The sequence below is a fragment of the Hyla sarda genome, chromosome 11, assembly GCF_029499605.1.
Source record: "Hyla sarda isolate aHylSar1 chromosome 11, aHylSar1.hap1, whole genome shotgun sequence".
In the NCBI taxonomy this organism is placed as follows: domain Eukaryota; kingdom Metazoa; phylum Chordata; class Amphibia; order Anura; family Hylidae; genus Hyla; species Hyla sarda.
The window spans coordinates 77,399,057-77,418,622 of record NC_079199.1 but is presented as its reverse complement, the minus strand read 5'-3'; the positions used below and the strand labels follow the sequence as shown (position 1 = coordinate 77,418,622).

Here is a 19,566-nt window from a genome sequence, read left to right as displayed (position 1 = left end):
GGTACTAGCACAGTACAGGCAGAGGTTCTCCATACGGCGTCGTGTCCTCTCTTGAGGTGTCAGGCGAGACCGGTCGACCTGCATAGCCTCCACGGCGGGAGGCACAGGAACAGATTGCAGGGGACCAGAGGAGAGAGGAGCCGAGGAGAAGAAACGCCTCGTGCGAACAGAGTCCATATCTTGGCGGAGTTCCTGACGCCTTTCGGAAAAACGCATGTCAATGCGAGTGGCTAGGTGAATAAGTTCATGTAGATTAGCAGGAATTTCTCGTGCGGCCAGAACATCTTTAATGTTGCTGGATAGGCCTTTTTTGAAGGTCGCGCAGAGGGCCTCATTATTCCAGGACAATTCTGAAGCAAGAGTACGGAATTGTACGGCATACTCGCCAACGGAAGAATTACCCTGGACCAGGTTCAACAGGGCAGTCTCAGCAGAAGAGGCTCGGGCAGGTTCCTCAAAGACACTTCGGATTTCCGAGAAGAAGGAGTGTACAGAGGCAGTGACGGGGTCATTGCGGTCCCAGAGCGGTGTGGCCCATGACAGGGCTTTTCCGGACAGAAGGCTGACTACGAAAGCCACCTTAGACCTTTCAGTGGGAAACAGGTCCGACATCATCTCCAGATGCAGGGAACATTGGGAAAGAAAGCCACGGCAAAACTTAGAGTCCCCATCAAATTTATCCGGCAAGGATAAGCGTAACCCAGGAGCGGCCACTCGCTGCGGAGGAGGTGCAGGAGCTGGCGGAGGAGATGACTGCTGAAGCTGTGGTAGTAACTGTTGTAGCATAACGGTCAGTTGAGACAGCTGTTGGCCTTGTTGCGCTATCTGTTGTGACTGCTGGGCGACCACCGTGGTGAGGTCAGCGACAACTGGCAGAGGAACTTCAGCGGGATCCATGGCCGGATCTACTGTCACGATGCCGGCTGGCAGGTAGTGGATCCTCTGTGCCAGAGAGGGATTGGCGTGGACCGTGCTAGTGGACCGGTTCTAAGCCACTACTGGTTTTCACCAGAGCCCGCCGCAAAGCGGGATGGTCTTGCTGCGGCGGTAGTGACCAGGTCGTATCCACTAGCAACGGCTCACCTCTCTGGCTGCTGAAGATAGGCGCGGTACAAGGGAGTAGGCAAAAGCAAGGTCGGACGTAGCAGAAGGTCGGGGCAGGCAGCAAGGATCGTAGTCAGGGGCAACGGCAGAAGGTCTGGAAACACAGGCAAGGAACACACAAGGAACGCTTTCACTGGCACTAAGGCAACAAGATCCGGCGAGGGAGTGAAGGGGAAGTGAGGTGATATAGGGAAGTGCACAGGTGTAAACACTAATTGGAACCACTGCGCCAATCAGCGGCGCAGTGGCCCTTTAAATCGCAGAGACCCGGCGCGCGCGCGCCCTAGGGAGCGGGGCCGCGCGCGCCGGGACAGAACAGACGGAGAGCGAGTCAGGTAGGGGAGCCGGGGTGCGCATCGCGAGCGGGCGCTACCCGCATCGCGAATCGCATCCCGGCTGGCAGCGGAATCGCAGCGCCCCGGGTCAGAGGACGTGACCGGAGCGCTGCCGCGGGGAGAGTGAAGCGAGCGCTCCGGGGAGGAGCGGGGACCCGGAGCGCTCGGCGTAACAATAACAGTATGAGTGCATGGTTTGGGAAAATAGATGCAGAAGGATAAATGGATGAAAGGATGGCCGCATCTGGCAACTTTATTGTTTGCTTTTTTTCAATGCAAAGGAGGAGCGTATCATTATTAAAAAGGGTATTTTTGGAGATGGACAGGCAGGCTGTAGGGGAGGAGGTAGGCCTGTATTTTGAACTTTAAAACTCAAATGGGTTTTTGGGTTCAAAATGTGTATTTTTCCCTTATGCTGCTATCCTTTTATAATCCATAATTTTGGGGCCAGGTTGTCCGATAACTTGGCAAAGTGAAAACAGTATGAGTGTATGATGGTTTGGGAACATAGGTGTAGAAGCACAAATCGATGAAAGGATAGCAGCATATGGCAACTTAACTGTTTGTTTTTCCAAAGCAAATGAAGAGTGCATAATTATTAAAAAAGGGTATTTTTGGAGATGGACAGGCAGGCTGATGGGGAGGAGGTAGGCCTATATTTTGAACTTAAAAACTCAAATGGGTTTTTGGGTTCAAAATGTGTATTTTTCACTAATGCTGCTATCCTTTAATAATCCATAATTTTTGGGCCTGGTAGTCTAATTACTTGGCGACATAATAACAGTATGAGTGCATGATTTGGGGAAAATAGATGCAGAACGACAAATGGATGAAAGGATGGCCGCATCTGGCAACTTTACTGTTTGCTTTTTTTCAATGCAAAGGAGGAGCGTATAATTATTAAAAAGGGTATTTTTGGAGATGGACAGGCAGGCTGTAGGGGAGGAGGTAGGCCTGTATTTTGAACTTAAAAACTCAAATGGGTTTTTGGGTTGAAAATGTGTATTTTTCACGAATGCTGCTATCCTTTTATAATCCATAATTTTTGGGCCAGGTAGTCTAATTACTTGGCGACATAATAACAGTATGAGTGCATGGTTTGGGAAAATAGATGCAGAAGGACAAATGGATGAAAGGATGGCCGCATCTGGCAACTTTACTGTTTGCTTTTTTTCAATGCAAAGGAGGAGCGTATAATTATTAAAAAGGGTATTTTTTTGAGATGGACAGGCAGGCTGTAGGGGAGGAGGTAGTCCTGTATTTTGAACTTAAAAACTCAAATGGGTTTTGGGTTCAAAATGTGTATTTTTCCCTTATGCTGCTATCCTTTTATAATCCATAATTTTGGGGCCAGGTTGTCCGATAACTTGGCAAAGTGAAAACAGTATGAGTGTATGATGGTTACCCCTGCTATCGGCGCTGCTGCCCCTTCTCTCCCCCTGGCTATCAGTGCCGCTGCCCCATTGCCGGCGCCGATAGCCAGGGGGAGAGAAACGGCGCCGGCAATGGGGCAGCGACGTCGACAGACAGGAGGAAAGAAGGGGCAGCGGCACTCATTGCCGACGCCGCTGCCCCGTTGCCTCCCCCATCCCCGGTTGTATAATTACCTGTTGCTGGGGTCGGGTCAGCGCTGCTTCAGGCCTCCGGTGTGCATTCCCTGCGTTGTTGCTATGCTTTGCATGGCGCGGCGCAATGACGAGAGACGTCACTCGTCATTGCGTCTCGCAACGCATAGCAATGATGCAGGGGACGCACACCGGAGGCCTGAAGCAGCGTGGACCCGACCCCGGCAACATGTCATTATACAACTAGGGATGAGGGAGGCAACGTGGCAGCGGCGCCGGCAATGGGTGCCACTGCCCCTTATCCCCCCCTGGCTATCGGTGCCGTTGCCCCATTGCCGGCACCGCTTCTCTCCCCCTGGCTATCGGCGCTGGCAATGGGACAGCGGCACCGATAGCCAGGGGGAGAGAAGGGGCAGCAGCGCCGATAGCAGGGGGAGAGAAGCGGCGGTAGTAGGGCTCTAGACCCCAGGAAAGGCCGGGGAGAGAAGCAGGCAGTGACGGCCTCTCTCCTCCTGCCTTTCCTGGGGGCTCTGTGGGGTGAGAAGCAGTGTATCGGGGTATACACATGCACACACACGCACCCTCATTTTATGAAGGATATTTGGGTAAAAAACTTTTTTTACCAAATATCCTTGGTAAAATGAGGGTGCGTGTTATAGGCCGGTGCGTGGTACACCCCGAGAAATACGGTAATGTTCCCTTATGCTGCTACCCTTTTATAATCCATCATTTTTGGGCCAGGTAGTCTAATTACTTGGCGACATAATAACAGTATGAGTGGATGGTTTGGGAAAATAGATGCAGAAGGGCAAATATATGAAAGGATGGCCGCATCTGGGAACTTTACTGTTTGCTTTTTTTCAATGCAAAGGAGGAGCAAATAATTATTGAAAAGGGTATTTTTGGAGATGGACAGGCAGGCTGTAGGGGAGGAGGTAGGCCTGTATTTTGAACTTAAAAACTCAAATGGGTTTTTGGGTTCAAAATGTGTATTTTTCCCTTATGCTGCTATCCTTTTATAATCCATAATTTTGGGGCCAGGTTGTCCGATAACTTGGCAAAGTGAAAACAGTATGAGTGTATGATGGTTACCCCTGCTATCGGCGCTGCTGCCCCTTCTCTCCCCCTGGCTATCAGTGCCGCTGCCCCATTGCCGGCGCCGATAGCCAGGGGGAGAGAAACGGCGCCGGCAATGGGGCAGCGGCGTCGACAGACAGGGGGAAAGAAGGGGCAGCGGCACCCTTTGCCCCGTTGCCTCCCCCATCCCCGGTTGTATAATTACCTGTTGCTGCGTATCGGGTCAGCGCTGCTTCAGGCCTCCGGTGTGTATTCCCTGCGTCGTTGCTATGCTTTGCATGGCGCGGCGCAATGACGAGAGACGTCACTCGTCATTGCGTCTCGCAACGCATAGCAATGATGCAGGGGACGCACACCGGAGGCCTGAAGCAGCGCGGACCCGACCCCGGCAACAGGTAATTTTACAACTAGGGATGGGGGAGGCAACGGGGCAGCGGCGCCGGCAATGGTTGCCGCTGCCCCTTATCCTCCCCTGGCTATCGGTGCCGTTGCCCCATTGCCGGCACCGCTTCTCTCCCCCTGGCTATCGGCGCTGGCAATGGGACAGCGGCACCGATAGCCAGGGGGAGAGAAGGGGCAGCGGCGCCGATAGCAGGGGGAGAGAAGCGGCGGTAGCAGGGCTCTAGACCCCAGGAAAGGCAGGGGAGAGAAGCAGGCAGCGACGGCCTCTCTCCCCCTGCCTTTCCTGGGGGCTCTGTGGGGTGGGAAGCAGTGTATCGGGGTATACACATGCACCCACACGCACCCTCATTTTATGAAGGATATTTGGTTAAAAAACTTTTTTTACCCAAATATCCTTGGTAAAATGAGGGTGCGTGTTATAGGCCGGTGCGTGGTACACCCCGATAAATACGGTAATTTTCCCTCATGATGCTACCCTTTTATAATCCATAATTTTTGGGCCAGGTAGTCTAATAACTTGGCGACATGATAACAGTATGAGTGCATGGTTTCGGAAAATAGGTGCAGAAGGACAAATGGATGAAAGGATGGCTGCATATAGCAACTTTACTGTTTGCTTTTTTTCAATGCAAAGGAGTAGCGTAAAATTATTAAAAAGGGTATATTTGGAGATGGACAGGCAGTCTGAAGGGGAGGACGTAGGCCTGTATTTTGAATGGGTTTTTGGGTTCAAAATGTGTATTTTTCCCTCATGCTGCTATCCTTTTATAATCCATAATTTTGGGGCCAGGTTGTCCGATAACTTGGCAAAGTGAAAACAGTATGAGTGTATGATGGTTTGGGAACATAGGAGTAGAAGCACAAATCGATGAAAGGATAGCAGCATATGGCAACTTAACTGTTTGTTTTCCAAAGCAAACGAAGAGTGTATAATTATTAAAAAAGGTATTTTTGGAGATGGACAGGGAGGCTGATGGGGAGGAGGTAGGCCTGTATTTTGAACTTAAAAACTCAAATGGGTTTTTGAGTTCAAAATGTGTATTTTTCCCTTATGCTGCTATCCTTTTATAATCCATAATTTTGTGGGCCTGGTAGTCCAATAACTTGGCAAAGTGAAAACAGTATGAGTGTATGATGGTTACCCCTGCTATCGGCGCTGCTGCCCCTTCTCTCCCCCTGGCTATCAGTGCCGCTGCCCCATTGCCGACGCCAATAGCCAGGGGGAGAGAAACGGTGCCGGCAATGGGGCAGCGGCGTCGACAGACAGGGAGAAAGAAGGGGCAGCGGTACCCATTGCCGGCGCCGCTGCCCCGTTGCCTTCCTCATCCCCGGGTGTATAATAACCTGTTGCTGGGGTCGGGTCAGCGCTGCTTCAGGCCTCTGGTGTGCATTCCCTGCGTTGTTGCTATGCTTTGCATGGCGCGGCGCAATGACGAGAGACGTCACTCGTCATTGCGTCTCGCAACGCATAGCAATGATGCAGGGGACGCACACCGGAGGCCTGAAGCAGCGCGGACCCCACCCCGGCAACAGGTAATTATACAACTAGGGATGGGGGAGGCAACGGGGCAGCGGCGCTGCCCCTTATCCCTCCCTGGCTATCGGTGCCGTTGCCCCATTGCCTGCGCCGCTTCTCTCCCCCTGGCTATCGGCGCTGACAATGGGACAGCGGCACCGATAGCCAGGGGGAGAGAAGGGACAGTGGCGCCGATAGCAGGGGGAGAGAAGCGGCGGTAGCAGGGCTCTAGACCCCAGTAAAGACGGGGGAGAGAAGCAGGCAGCGACGGCCTCTCTCCCCCTGCTTTTCCTGGGGACTCTGTGGGGTGAGAAGCAGTGTATCGGGGTACACACATGCACACACACGCACCCTCATTTTATGAAGGATATTTGGGTAAAAAACTTTTTTTTACCCAAATATCCTTGGTAAAATGAGGGTGCATGTTATAAGCCGGTGCGTGGTACACCCCGATAAATACGGTAATTTTCCCTTATGCTGCTACCCTTTTATAATCCATAATTTTTGGGCCAGGTAGTCTAATTATTTGGCGACATAATAACAGTATGAGTGCATGGTTTGGGAAAATAGATGCAGAAGGACAAATGGATGAAAGGATGGCCGCATCTGGCAACTTTACTGTTTGCTTTTTTTCAATGCAAAGGAGGAGCGTATAATTATTAAAAAGGGTATTTTTGGAGATGGACAGGCAGGCTGTAGGGGAGGAGGTAGGCCTGTATTTTGAACTTAAAAACTCAAATGGGTTTTTGGGTTCAAAATGTGTATTTTTCACTAATGCTGCTATCCTTTTATAATCCATAATTTTTGGGCCAGGTAGTCTAATTACTTGGCGACATAATAACAGTATGAGTGCATGGTTTGGGAAAATAGATGCAGAAGGACAAATGGATGAAAGGATGGCTGCATCTGGCAACTTTACTGTTTGCTTTTTTTCATTGCAAAGGAGGAGCGTATAATTATTAAAAAGGGTATTTTTGGAGATGGACAGGCAGGCTGTAGGGGAGAAGGTAGAAAGAAAGAAGGGGCAGCGGCACCCATTGCCGGCGCCGCTGCCTCCCCCATCTCCGATTGTATAATTACCTGTTGCTGGGGTTGGGTCAGAGCTGCTTCAGGCCTCCGGTGTGCATCCCCTGCGTCGTTGCTATGCGCTGCATGGCGAGGCGCAATGACGAGTGACGTCACTCGTCATTGCTTCTCGCAACGCATAGCAATGATGCAGGGGACGCACACCGGAGGCCTGAAGCAGTGCGGACCCGACCCCGGCAACGGGTAATTATACAACTATGGATGGGGTAGGCAACGGGGCAGCGGCGCCGGCAATGGGTGCCCCTGCCCCTTATCCCCCCCTGTCTATCGGTGCCGTTGCCCCATTGCCGGCGCCGCTTCTCTCCCCCTGGCTATCGGCGCTGGCAATGGGACAGCGGCACCGATAGCCAGGGGGGAGAAGGGGCAGCGGCGCCGATAGCAGGGGGAGAAAAGCGGCGGTAGCAGGGCTCTAGACCCCAGGAAAGGCAGAAGGAGAGAAGCAGGCAGCGACGGCCTCTCTCCCCCTGCCTTTCCTGGGGGCTCTGTGGGGTGAGAAGCAGTGTATCGGGGTATACACATGCACACACACGCTCCCTCATTTTATGAAGGATATTTGGGTAAAAAACTTTTTTTACCCAAATATCCTTGGTAAAATGAGGGTGCGTGTTATAGGCCGGTGCGTGGTACACCCCGATAAATACGGTTATGTTCCCTTATGCTGCTACCCTTTTATAATCCATAATTTTTGGGCCAGGTAGTCTAATGACTTGGCGACATAATATTAGTATGAGTGCAAGGTTTGGGAAAATAGATGCAGAAGGACAAATGGATGAAAGGATAGCCGCATCTGGCAACTTTACTGTTTGCTTTTTTTCAATGCAAAGGAGGAGCGTATAATTATTAAAAAGGGTATTTTTGGAGATGGACAGGCAGGCTGTAGGGGAGGAGGTAGGCCTGTATTTTGAACTTAAAAACTCAAATGGATTTTTGGGTTCAAAATGTGTATTTTTCACTAATGCTGCTATCCTTTTATAATCCATAATTTTTGGGCCAGGTAGTCTAATTACTTGGCGACATAATATTAGTATGAGTGCATGGTTTGGGAAAATAGATGCAGAAGGACAAATGGATGAAAGGATGGCCGCATCTGGCAACTTTACTGTTTGCTTTTTTTCAATGCAAAGGAGGAGCGTATAATTATTAAAAAGGGTATTTTTGGAGATGGACAGGCAGGCTGTAGGGGATGAGGTAGGCCTGTATTTTGAACTTAAAAACTCAAATGGGTTTTTGGGTTCAAAATGTGTATTTTTCCCTTATGCTGCTATCCTTTTATAATCCATAATTTTGAGGCCAGGTTGTCCGATAACTTGGCAAAGTGAAAACAGTATGAGTGTATGATGGTTTGGGAACATAGGTGTAGAAGCACAAATCGATGAAAGGATAGCAGCATATGGCAACTTAACTGTTTGATTTTCCAAAGCAAATGAAGAGTGCATAATTATTAAAAAAGGGTATTTTTGGAGATGGACAGGCAGGCTGAAGGGGTGGAGGTAGGCCTGTATTTTGAACTTGAAAACTCAAATGGGTTTTTGGGTGCAAAATGTGTATTTTTCCCTAATGCTGCCATCCTTTTATAATCCATAATTTTGGGGCCAGGTTGTCCGATAACTTGGCAGAGTGAAAACAGTATGAGTGTATGATGGTTACCCCTGCTATCGGCGCTGCTGCCCCTTCTCTCCCCCTGGCTATCAGTGCCGCTGCCCCATTGCCAGCGCCGATAGCCAGGGGGAGAGAAACGGCGCCGGCAATGGGACAGCGGCGTCGACAGACAGGGGAAAGAAGGGGCAGCGGCACCCATTGCCCCGTTGCCTCCCCCATCCCCGGTTGTGTAATTACCTGTTGCTGGGGTCGGGTCAGCGCTGCTTCAGGCCTCCGGTGTGCATTCCCTGCGTCGTTGCTATGCTTTGCATGGTGCGGCGCAATGACGAGAGACGTCACTCGTCATTGCGTCTCGCAACGCATAGCAATGATGCGGGGGACGCACACCAGAGGCCTGAAGCAGCGCGGACCCGACCCCGTTAACATGTAATTATACAACTAGGGATGGGGGAGGCAACGGGGCAGCGGCGCAGGCAACGGGACAGCGGCACCGATAGCCAGGGGGAGAGAAGGGGCAGCGGCGCCGATAGTAGGGGGAGAGAAGCGGCGGTAGCAGGGCTCTAGACCCCAGGAAAGGCAGGGGGAGAGAAGCAGGCAGCGACGGCCTCTCTCCCCCTGCCTTTCCTGGGGGCTCTGTGGGGTGAGAAGCAGTGTATCGGGGTATACACATGCACACACACGCACCCTCATTTTATGAAGGATATTTGGGTAAAAAACTTTTTTTACCCAAATATCCTTGGTAAAATGAGGGTGCGTGTTATAGGCCGGTGCGTGGTACACCCCGATAAATACGGTAATTTTCCCTCATGCTGCTACCCTTTTATAATCCATAATTTTTGGGCCAGGTAGTCTAACAACTTGGCGACATAATGAGTGCATGGTTTGGGAAAATAGATGCAGAAGGACAAATGGATGAAAGGATGGCCGCATCTGGGAACTTTACTGTTTGCTTTTTTTCAATGCAAAGGAGGAGCGTATAATTATTAAAAAGGGTATTTTTGGAGATGGACAGGCAGGCTGAAGGGGAGGAGGTAGGCCTGTATTTTGAACTTAAAAATTCAAATGGGTTTTTGGGTTCAAAATGTGTATTTTTCACTAATGCTGCTATCCTTTTATAATCCATAATTTTTGGGCCTGGTAGTCTAATTACTTGGCGGCATAATAACAGTATGAGTACATGGTTTGGGAAAATAGATGCAGAAGGGCAAATGGATGAAAGGATGGCCACATCTGGCAACTTTTTTTGTTTGCTTTTTTTCAATGCAAAGGAGGAGCGTATAATTATTAAAAAGGGTATTTTTGGAGATTGACAGGCAGGCTGTAGGGGAGGAGGTAGGCCTGTATAGATGGATGCAACAATCTCCTGTTGCTTCTATGAAGGCCATAATAGACGACATCACCAACCAGCTCCATAGTCACATACACAGCAAAGGTGAGATGTTGTTTACACCTAGTGATGTCAGTGGTATTGAGTGACATCACAGCACAGTGCTAAGGCTCCTGGGCCTGAACACAGCAGCGGCTGCAATATCTCAACGGAGAATACGTTTATATATATGTGTGTGTGTGTGCGTATATATATATATATATATATATATATATATATATATATATTTCTCCGCCGAAATCACTTTTAAACCCATTTCCACCTTTTTTTCCCTTCTCTTCCTCTTACTTTTTTTTCATGTTTTTTCACGTTTTTCTCCTTTTCGCCTCTTTTCTCGGCGTATTATTCTTCTTTTTCTTCTATTTTTTTCGTCTAATGCATACCCTATCAGTGCAGCAATGCTTATTCAATACCACCAGCAGATGGATACACTGGGGGATAATTTTCTAAGGATTTATACTGATTTTTCCTGTCTGAATTTGTCGCACAGAAAGTTGCAGGCCAAATATGTGTGACATTTTTGCGACTTTAGCTTCTAGAGCATTTTTACAACATTATACATAGGTGCTGAATACATAAAAAGCGACTGTTCAGCGACAGACAAGTCGCATCGGCTGAAAGTAGGCCAGAATGTCAGTCCATGTTGGAGCAGGTTTAGATACAGTCTAAAGCATAGATCTCAAAGTCTGTGCACAGAATTTAGCAAGGGCCTCGCACCTTCTGATGCATTAGGTAGGTGCACAATAGCATAGCCTAACCCTCTGTACTTTGGTCTATATTGATGCGGGACATAGACAGCCAGCTGATGACCAATCCATTAGTGCAATGGATGGCTGGAAGCATTTGTCTTTGCCTTTGCAATACCACAGAAGCAATGCATGGTCAATGTACAGCAATGACACACCTGTGTGAACAGCCAGGAGACCCCCCATGTTATGTCAATTAGGAACATTCAGCACCCACCCGCTATAAGGCAGCTGCCTATCATGTCATGCCCTACCTGCACAGGTGTGCTGGCTGCTCAGATGATCCAATTAAGGAGGCCATTTAGTCAGCAGCAGCAGAAGTCCTGTGCCTGGACGCTCCAACAGCGGCCAGACACAAGCAGCAGCAGCACCACCTTTTGTTTTTTGGCTGCAGCAGCAGCAAGGCCCACAGGGCTGGCTAGCTGGCTAGCCAGCAAGCAGGTAGCAATGAAAGTAGGAATCTTTCTTTTTAACCCTGTAAGGGGGTGGTGCACTGTACCCGAAGATACTGCCATATCGGGTCAATGCATAGGGCGACGGAAGCAAGCTTCGAAATCGGCCCCCGTTCTCAAAAATCCATTTAATATATGGTCCCCAGATAGGGGACGTATCAGATATTAAACTGATAAGAACAGATGTTTTTTTTTGATTGAAAGAGCTTTATTTTCCGTTCAGTCATTACAAGTCGTACAATAAATTACAGTCACACAATGCATGATAGTACAATACACAGCAAAGGTTCCCTAAGCTATACATCGCACACCATGCTACTCTAACATTCAGCTCAATCCTGCAATAGAAAGGCACAAGAGATCAAACAAAAACCAAATAATACAATCTGTGATCGGGGTAGGGGTGTGGGCGACTATGTGGGGGTAGGGAGGGGGCGGATCACAGGGCCAAACTGTTGGGCTGTATCTTCAGGGAGACATGGGAGAAGGAGAGGGGTCTTCACTCCTCTTCTTCCTCATCAACGGCCGAGCTGTCCAAGATGGAATAGTCTCTAAGCAGGTTCTTGATGAACCTGGGGCAGTCCGGGACGGACATGTTTTCTCTGTTGATCACGAGGCGGTTCCTGGCAAGCCACACTGCGTCCTTAAAACAGTTCATAAGGCGCCAGGCCTCCTGGATGGCCTCCACGTCGTGGGTCCCAGGGAACAGGCCGTAAAGCACCGAATGGTACGATAGGCAGCTCCTGGGCACTGAGTCTCTGAGTTCATGTTCTAGGGCGTCCAACAGACCCTGTGCAAAGGGGCATTGCCAAAACACGTGGAAAGATGTTTCCTCCACGTAGGGGCAACGGGGGCAGTACCGGGTCTTGCACAGGTTGCGGGCATGCATGAATGACCTGAGAGAGAGACCTCCCATGACGGCCATCCACGACAAGTCCTTGTGTCCATTGGTAAGCCGCTTTGAGGCCACATTGTTCCAAACTGTCTCTGCAGTGGCTGCGGGGAGTCCCGGAACCAGCTCGGTCAAGTCCTTAGCTCGGATGAGCTTGTGGATTGTCTTCGGCTTCCATAGGTCGGGTTTCAGTCCTTCCAGCTGGTGCTCCCTCACAAACCGGACAACATCCCCATAGAACCAGGGAGTGTTCCAGTTGTAAGGGATGGAGCTGTCCCACTTGTCCCAGCCCAGCTGTCTCCAGAGGGGCATGAGAAGCAAGCGAGACATGGACCTGCCCGCTGAGCCAGTCTTTTCAACAAGAGTCCGCTGCACCGTGACACATGCAAAGGAGGCCCTCAGCAGAGCGGGGATGTCGGGTATTCCCTTCCCACCCTTGCGGGGTTCCTTGTGCATCACGGTCCTCTTGACTCTGTCCATTTTGCCCCAGACGAAGCCAAACACTGTCCAGGTGATGGCCTTGCAAACGGTGGTATGGGGAGGCCAGGCCTGTGCGGTATATTGGAGCACAGGCAAAACTTCACTCCGCAGGACAAGTGCCTTGCCTTCCATCGTGAGCTTTCTGGAGCTCCACAGTCCGATCTTCGAGTTTATCCTTCCTAGTCGGTCTTGCCAAGACTTAAGGGCCGCTCCTTCCTTCCCGAACCAGACTCCAAGAATTTGAATGAAGTCCGGCTTAACCGTAAAGGGGAAGGGGGCGGAAGAAGCCAGGTGCCATTCCCCGAAGAGCATGGCCTCCGACTTCCCGCAGTTGACTTTTGCCCCCGAAGCTCTGCCGAAGTCCTCGCAGGTCTGGACGAGTGCAGTCACCGAACGCTGGTCAGCGCAGAAGACGGTCACGTCGTCCATGTAGAGCGAGCACTTGACCTCGTGGCGATCTGGTCCTGGTGCGGTGATCCCTCTGATCTCTCCATTCTGCCGGATAGTCTCAGCGAAGAGCTCTATAACACAAACAAAAAGGAGAGGTGAAAGAGGGCAGCCTTGTCTAACCCCTGAAAGAATAGAAAAGGGGTCAGTCTTCCAGCCGTTCACCAACACCGTGCTGTAAATGTCAAAATACATAACGTTAACAAAAGAGCAAAACATCTTCCCCAGACCCAGCCTGCGCAAAACCCTGTCCATGAATGCGTGGGAGACACGGTCGAACGCCTTCTCCTGATCTAAGCTGACCAGGGCGGCGCGGCCCCCACGGTCCTGGATGTAATGGACCGTGTCTCTCACAAGGGCAAGGCTGTCGGCAATCCTGCGGCCAGGAATGCTGCAGGTCTGGTCCGGATGGACGATCTGCCCCATGACAGGTTTCAGCCTGTTGGCCAGCACCTTGGCGAGGATCTTGTAGTCCACGTTCAGGAGAGAGATGGGACGCCAGTTTTTCAGGTCACATCTCTCCCCCTTCCGCTTATACAAGATCGTGATCATCCCTTCCCTCAACGACGGAGGCATTCTGCCCCCCACCACCATCTCCTCGTACACCTCCAACAGGTCCCGACAGATCACGTCACCCAGCGCTACGTAGAGCTCGGCCGGGAGACCGTCACTGCCCGGGGTCCTGCCGGGCTTAAAGGATTTAGCGGCAGAGAGCAGCTCCCCCACCGTCAAGGGATCGTCCATAGCCGCCGCACCTGCGGGATCAACAACGTTAGTGACTCCTGACAGGAACCTCTCGGCGGCTTCGTGGTCGGATGACTTGGGGGCGTAGAGGTTGCTGTAGAAGTCGTGGACGACCCCCATCACTTCCTCCTTGCCGCTTCTCATGTGTCCGGTCTCATCTCGTAGCTCAGTCAGGGGCGTGTGGCCGGCATGGAGCTTCCTGAAAAAGAAAGAGTTACATTTCTCACCCTTCTCCAGGTTCTCCACCTTGGAACGAAAGACGATTCGCTTGGATTCCTCCTCAAAGTGCCCTTTCAAGCTCTTTTTGGTCTCCTCCAGCTCCTCCCTGACGTCCCAGCCACACTGGAGCAGGTCCTGCTCGCGCTGCAGTTTCCTCAAGTCCCACTTCTTCGCACACGCCTGTTGTCTGCCTTTTGCCTGAAAGAAACAACGGAATTCGACTTTAACATATTCCCACCAATCGCTGATGCACTTGAACAGACATTTGTCATTTCGCCATACAAGGTAAGCATCCCTAAGTTCCTCCATGACCTCCCTCTGCTCCAACAGGGCACAATTCAACTTCCAGGAGCCTGGGCCAGGTGGGAATCCATGGCCCAGAGTCCCCCGGAATCGAATGGCCCTGTGGTCAGAGAAGAAGCAGGGGACCATAGAGTACGACACCTTTCTGACTGCTCTCGAAGTGAAGATGAAGTCTATCCGAGAACGGAGCGAGCCATCGGGGCGGCTCCACGTATAGTTTACGGAGCCGTTCCCGATGGACCCAACAACGTCCTGCAAGGATGCCTCCGTCACCATCTCAATCAGCAGTTTAGACGTCACGTCCAGGTTGGCGGATGTGCCAGAACTGCGCCCGTCCACCTCAATGGGGCAGTTGAAGTCACCACCCAACACTACTGCCCTAGTGGTGGCGAGTTCAGCCCGCAGGGCCTGGAGAACCTCCAGTCGGACATCCCTCTCAGGGGAGGCATACACGTTGATGAGCCGCACGGGCTCACCCGCCCAGGAACCGTCTGCGACAAGAAGTCTGCCACAGACGAGCTCCCGGACGGAATCAAGTGCAAAGTTACCTCCCCTGATCAGGATGGCCACCCCCGCAGACCTATTGTCGCCCCCACCAGACCAGTAGGAAGGGCCGTGAGGCCACTGCCTGGCCAGATGGTTGTAAGACCTAGAAGCAGACAAAGCACATTCCTGCAACATGTAAACATCACACCTCTGGGAATCTAAGAACGTAAGAACAGTCTGAAATCTAAACCAAGCTCTAATACTCCTCACATTAATGCAGAAGATGTTGAGATCAGCCATGGGAATAAAAAGAGAGGTTAGTTCTGATACTAGTTACCAGTCTGGTCGGACGGGTCCTCTTCTCTGGCGCCTGTCGGCTCGTGTGGCTTCTCGTAGCGCCCTTCCAAGAACTCGTCGTAGACCGTGTTGGACGGAGTGTCCAGGATTTTCTTGACCTCTGGGTCCTGCAGCAGCTCCTCCATAGATTGAGCTTGGACTGGCTCTGCTTGGACCTGCTCCACTTGGGCCTGCTCCATCACCTCCTCTCCTTCTGAAGCTTCAAGGCTCTCGCAGACCTGCTCCATCTCCTCCTCCTCATCTGAAGCTTGAGGGGTCTCGCAGGTCTCGATTATCTTTCTTTTGTGGGACTCTTCTGATGCGTTGTCCCTTCCTTTCCTCTTCCTCTGTATGGTACCTGGGGGAGGAATCACAGGAAAGTCCTCCGAAGGGCGGGCACCAGCAGCTGGAGGGGGGTTAGGTGCTGCTGGGCCAGGGTGGAGCGGGGGGCAGGAGAGAGTGCCCGGGCAGGGGAGGACGGGGCAGGGGTGGGCCGGGCAGGGGAGGACGGGGCAGGGGTGGGCCGGGCAGGGGAGGACGGGGCAGGGGTGGGCCGGGGTGGGGTACGGGGGGCAGGGGTGGGGCGGGATGGGGCAGGAGTGGGACGGGATGGGGCAGGAGGGGCAGGGGTGGGACGGGATGGGGCAGGGGTGGGACGGGATGGGGCAGGGGTGGGGCGGGATGGGGAAGGAGATGGGGCGGGAGGGGCAGGGGATGGGGTGGTAGGGGCAGGGGAGGGGCGGGACGGGGCAGGGGTGGTGGCTTTTGCCTTCTTACCCTCCTTGGTCGGCTTGGCCATCCGTGGTGTTGGCTCCGGAGCTGGGGCTGGCTTCGGTGCTCTCGCTGCCACAGATGCCCATGTTCTCTCCCTCTGGGGGCAGTCCTTGTAGCTGTGGGCTGCCAGTCCGCAGAGGTTGCAAGTCTTGCTCTTGGGGCAGTCCTTGGTCGTGTGACCTGTCACACGGCAATACCTGCAGGCATCCTCCGTACAGTCCTTGCCCTCGTGGCCCATCTTGCCACATCTCCTGCAGGTCTGCGGCATGTCCGGGTAGAAGATAAGTCCTGTGGAGTTGCCCAAGGAAAAAGTCGTTGGCAGGTGCTGTAGTCCGTCTGGAGAAGCAGGGTTCTTGTTGAGTCTGACGACCACAGACCACTTGCAGGTCCAGTATCCGAGTGAGTTCAGGATACGGGTGGGCTCCCTCACCACGGTGCAGAAGCGCTTCAGGAAGGTCGAGATGTCCGTGCCTGGGGTGTGTGGGTTCCGCATTGAGACCGTCACCCGCCTCCCCTCTCTTTGAATAAGGCAGTTGCCCACAAAGCGAGAGAAAGAGGATTCGGGACTCGCCGCTTTCACCACCTCCCAGTATCTTCTACAGGTCCCAATGGTGGCAAAGGTGATGTAGAAGATTCCCGAAAAGAAGGTTGCTATTCCCAGGGTGTCAGCCGTGGGGAAGCCTTGATCCGCCAGCATCTTCTTGCAGAACACGTCGTGGGACATGTCCGGCACCCTTCCGTCCACGGGCTTGAGCTTCAAGGCAACAGTCTGCCTCATCCAGGGCTCCAGGATTGGAGCTTCCAGGTTGGGAATTCTGCCGCCCTTCTGCTTTGCCATGGTGGAGGTTGAAGCTTGCTGTGGTTGGGGCTGGACCTCCAGGCCTTGCCCTGCAGCCTCCTGGGTGGACTTGCTGGTTGAGGCCATGGCTTCTTCCAGCAGGCTCTTTTCCGCTTCCTTGCTTGCTTGTGGAGAGAGGCTTCGCAAAGTCTTCTTTCCCGGGTGGGAGGAGCTATGCAGATCCGGTCCCGGTGGGAGGAGCTATGCAAATCCTTCTCCAGAGGCAGCGGGTTTCTTCGAAAAGATTCTGCGCCGCCTTCCTCTTCGCCGCTGTTCCGGAATTCACCGCCGATTCCCTTCTTCCAGGTTCTTCGTCGGCTTCTTCCGGAGCTGCAGTCTTCAAGATATTCTCCTTCCGAGGCAGGCAGGAGACGATCTTCAGGTGGTATGCTCTAGAGAAATGCGGTTCTAATAAGAACGAAAAGTACTGCAATCGTACTACGCAAAATCTCTACCACAATGCTTGGAGTTCTTCAGACCGTAGCGATCATGGTATCTCCCCTGCCAGGTACTACACTTGATCTTAGCCAAAAGGCCGAGAAGCGATAACCGTGAAAGGGGCGGGCCCAACAAGGTCCCCTTCATGGGCACTATCACTGCTTGCTGGAAGGGAGGCTGCCAGACAATTTCCCATGCACACTCTGGGCTGGGGGGCAGTCAACCACCAGTACACACAGCAGAACCTAAACCCATACCATTATTGCTAAGCAGCAAGACAGGGGCCCATTGCACTCCCACGGGGCCTTTATAAATGCAATCCATAACCTGGATTTGCCAGGAACCCTTCTTACTCCTCCTACTTGCATGTGACACTGGGCTTAGGATCTGCATAGGAAACACACACACAAGCACACACCTACCTTTGTTGCCTGCAGATGCCTCCTTGGCTGTCCCCAAACGGTATCAAACCAACACCCACGGGAAGCTGTAAGCATAGAGGACATGCCTGCACCCTATTGGACTTACTTGTGTGGGTTAAATCCGGGTTATTTGACAACCTATGGCGGTGATGGTTCTGCTCAGGCAGAGCAGTGCTGATGCTCCTCATAAAGCTGTCGCTGCTGTGAAGGTTCTAGGCAACATCACAATCCCTATGGTTACATACACAACAAAGCTGGGTTGTTGTTGTTTACACTCTGCAAGGCCTGTGGAAGTGAGTGACATCTTAGCACTGTAGTTCTAAGGGTTCTAGATGGATGCAACAATCTCCTGTTGCTTCTATGAAGGCCATAATAGACGACATCACCAACCAGCTCCATAGTCACATACACAGCAAAGGTGAGATGTTGTTTACACCTAGTGATGTCAGTGGTATTGAGTGACATCACAGCACAGTGCTAAGGCTCCTGGGCCTGGACACAGCAGCGGCTGCAATATCTCAACGGAGAATATGTTTATATATATGTGTGTGTGTGCTTATATATATATATATATATATATATATATATATATTTCTCCGCCGAAATCACTTTTCCCTTCTCTTCCTTTTTTTTCACGTTTTTTCACGTTTTTCTCCTCTTTTCTCGGCGTATTATTCTTCTTTTTCTTCTTTTTTTTCCTCTAATGCATACCCTATCAATGCAGCAATGCTTATTCAATACCGCCAGCAGATGGAGACACTGGAGAATAATTTTCTAAGGATTTATACTGATTTTTCCTGTCTGAATTTGTCGCACAGAAAGTTGCAGGCCAAATATGTGTGACATTTCTGCGACTTTAGCTTCTAGAGCATTTTTACAACATTATACATAGGTGCTGAATACATAAAAAGCGACTGTTCAGCGACAGACAAGTCGCATCGGCTGAAAGTAGGCCAGAATGTCAGTCCATGTTGGAGCAGGTTTAGATACAGTCTAAAGCATAGATCTCAAAGTCTGTGCACAGAATTTAGCAAGGGCCTCGCACCTTCTGATGCATTAGGTAGGTGCACAATAGCATAGCCTAACCCTCTGTACTTTGGTCTATATTGATGCGGGACATAGACAGCCAGCTGATGACCAATCCATTAGTGCAATGGATGGCTGGAAGCATTTGTCTTTGCCTTTGCAATACCACAGAAGCAATGCATGGTCAATGTACAGCAATGACACACCTGTGTGAACAGCCAGGAGACCCCCCATGTTATGTCAATTAGGAACATTCAGCACCCACCCGCTATAAGGCAGCTACCTATCATGTCATGCCCTACCTGCACAGGTGTGCTGGCTGCTCAGATGATCCAATTAAGGATGCCATTTAGTCAGCAGCAGCAGAAGTCCTGTGCCTGGACGCTCCAACAGCGGCCAGACACAAGCAGCAGCAGCACCACCACCTTTTGTTTTTTGGCTGCAGCAGTAGCAAGGCCCACAGGGCTGGCTAGCTGGCTAGCCAGCAAGCAGGTAGCAATTAAAGTAGGAATCTTTCTTTTTAACCCTGTAAGCGGGTGGTGCACTGTACCCGAAGATACTGCCATATCGGGTCAATGCATAGGGCGACGGAAGCAAGCTTCGAAATCGGCCCCCATTCTCAAACATCCATTTAATATATGGTCCCCAGATAGGGGACGTATCAGATATTAAACTGATAAGAACAGATTTTTTTTTTTAACTTGGCTACCCCTGAGGGGTATCTTTTTATTTAGAATTCATAAAATTTTACAAAGTGCATTACGATTTTTAAATATAATTTTTTCAATAAAAACAAATTTTGATAATAAAATCACATATAACAATAAAAGTTCACATAAATACAATCATAATACACTTAAAATGGGCACTTGGTGGCTTTACAAAAGGGCGT

At 51.2% G+C, this 19,566-nt stretch overlaps 1 protein-coding gene, 1 non-coding gene and 2 pseudogenes across 2 annotated transcripts in view; 1 reads left to right on the top strand and 3 right to left on the bottom strand.

Moving 5' to 3' along the window:
* The window catches only part of LOC130295873 (uncharacterized), a 104,122-nt gene that overhangs the window by 76,045 nt on the left and 8,511 nt on the right, over window positions 1–19,566 (top strand). The window lies entirely within an intron of this gene.
* LOC130296130 (U2 spliceosomal RNA) lies at window positions 11,301–11,479 on the bottom strand (annotated as a pseudogene).
* Window positions 17,189–17,335, bottom strand: LOC130296098 (U2 spliceosomal RNA; annotated as a pseudogene).
* LOC130296142 (U2 spliceosomal RNA) lies at window positions 19,209–19,396 on the bottom strand. Its single transcript, XR_008849133.1, has one exon. It is a non-coding gene; the product is annotated as a U2 spliceosomal RNA (small nuclear RNA).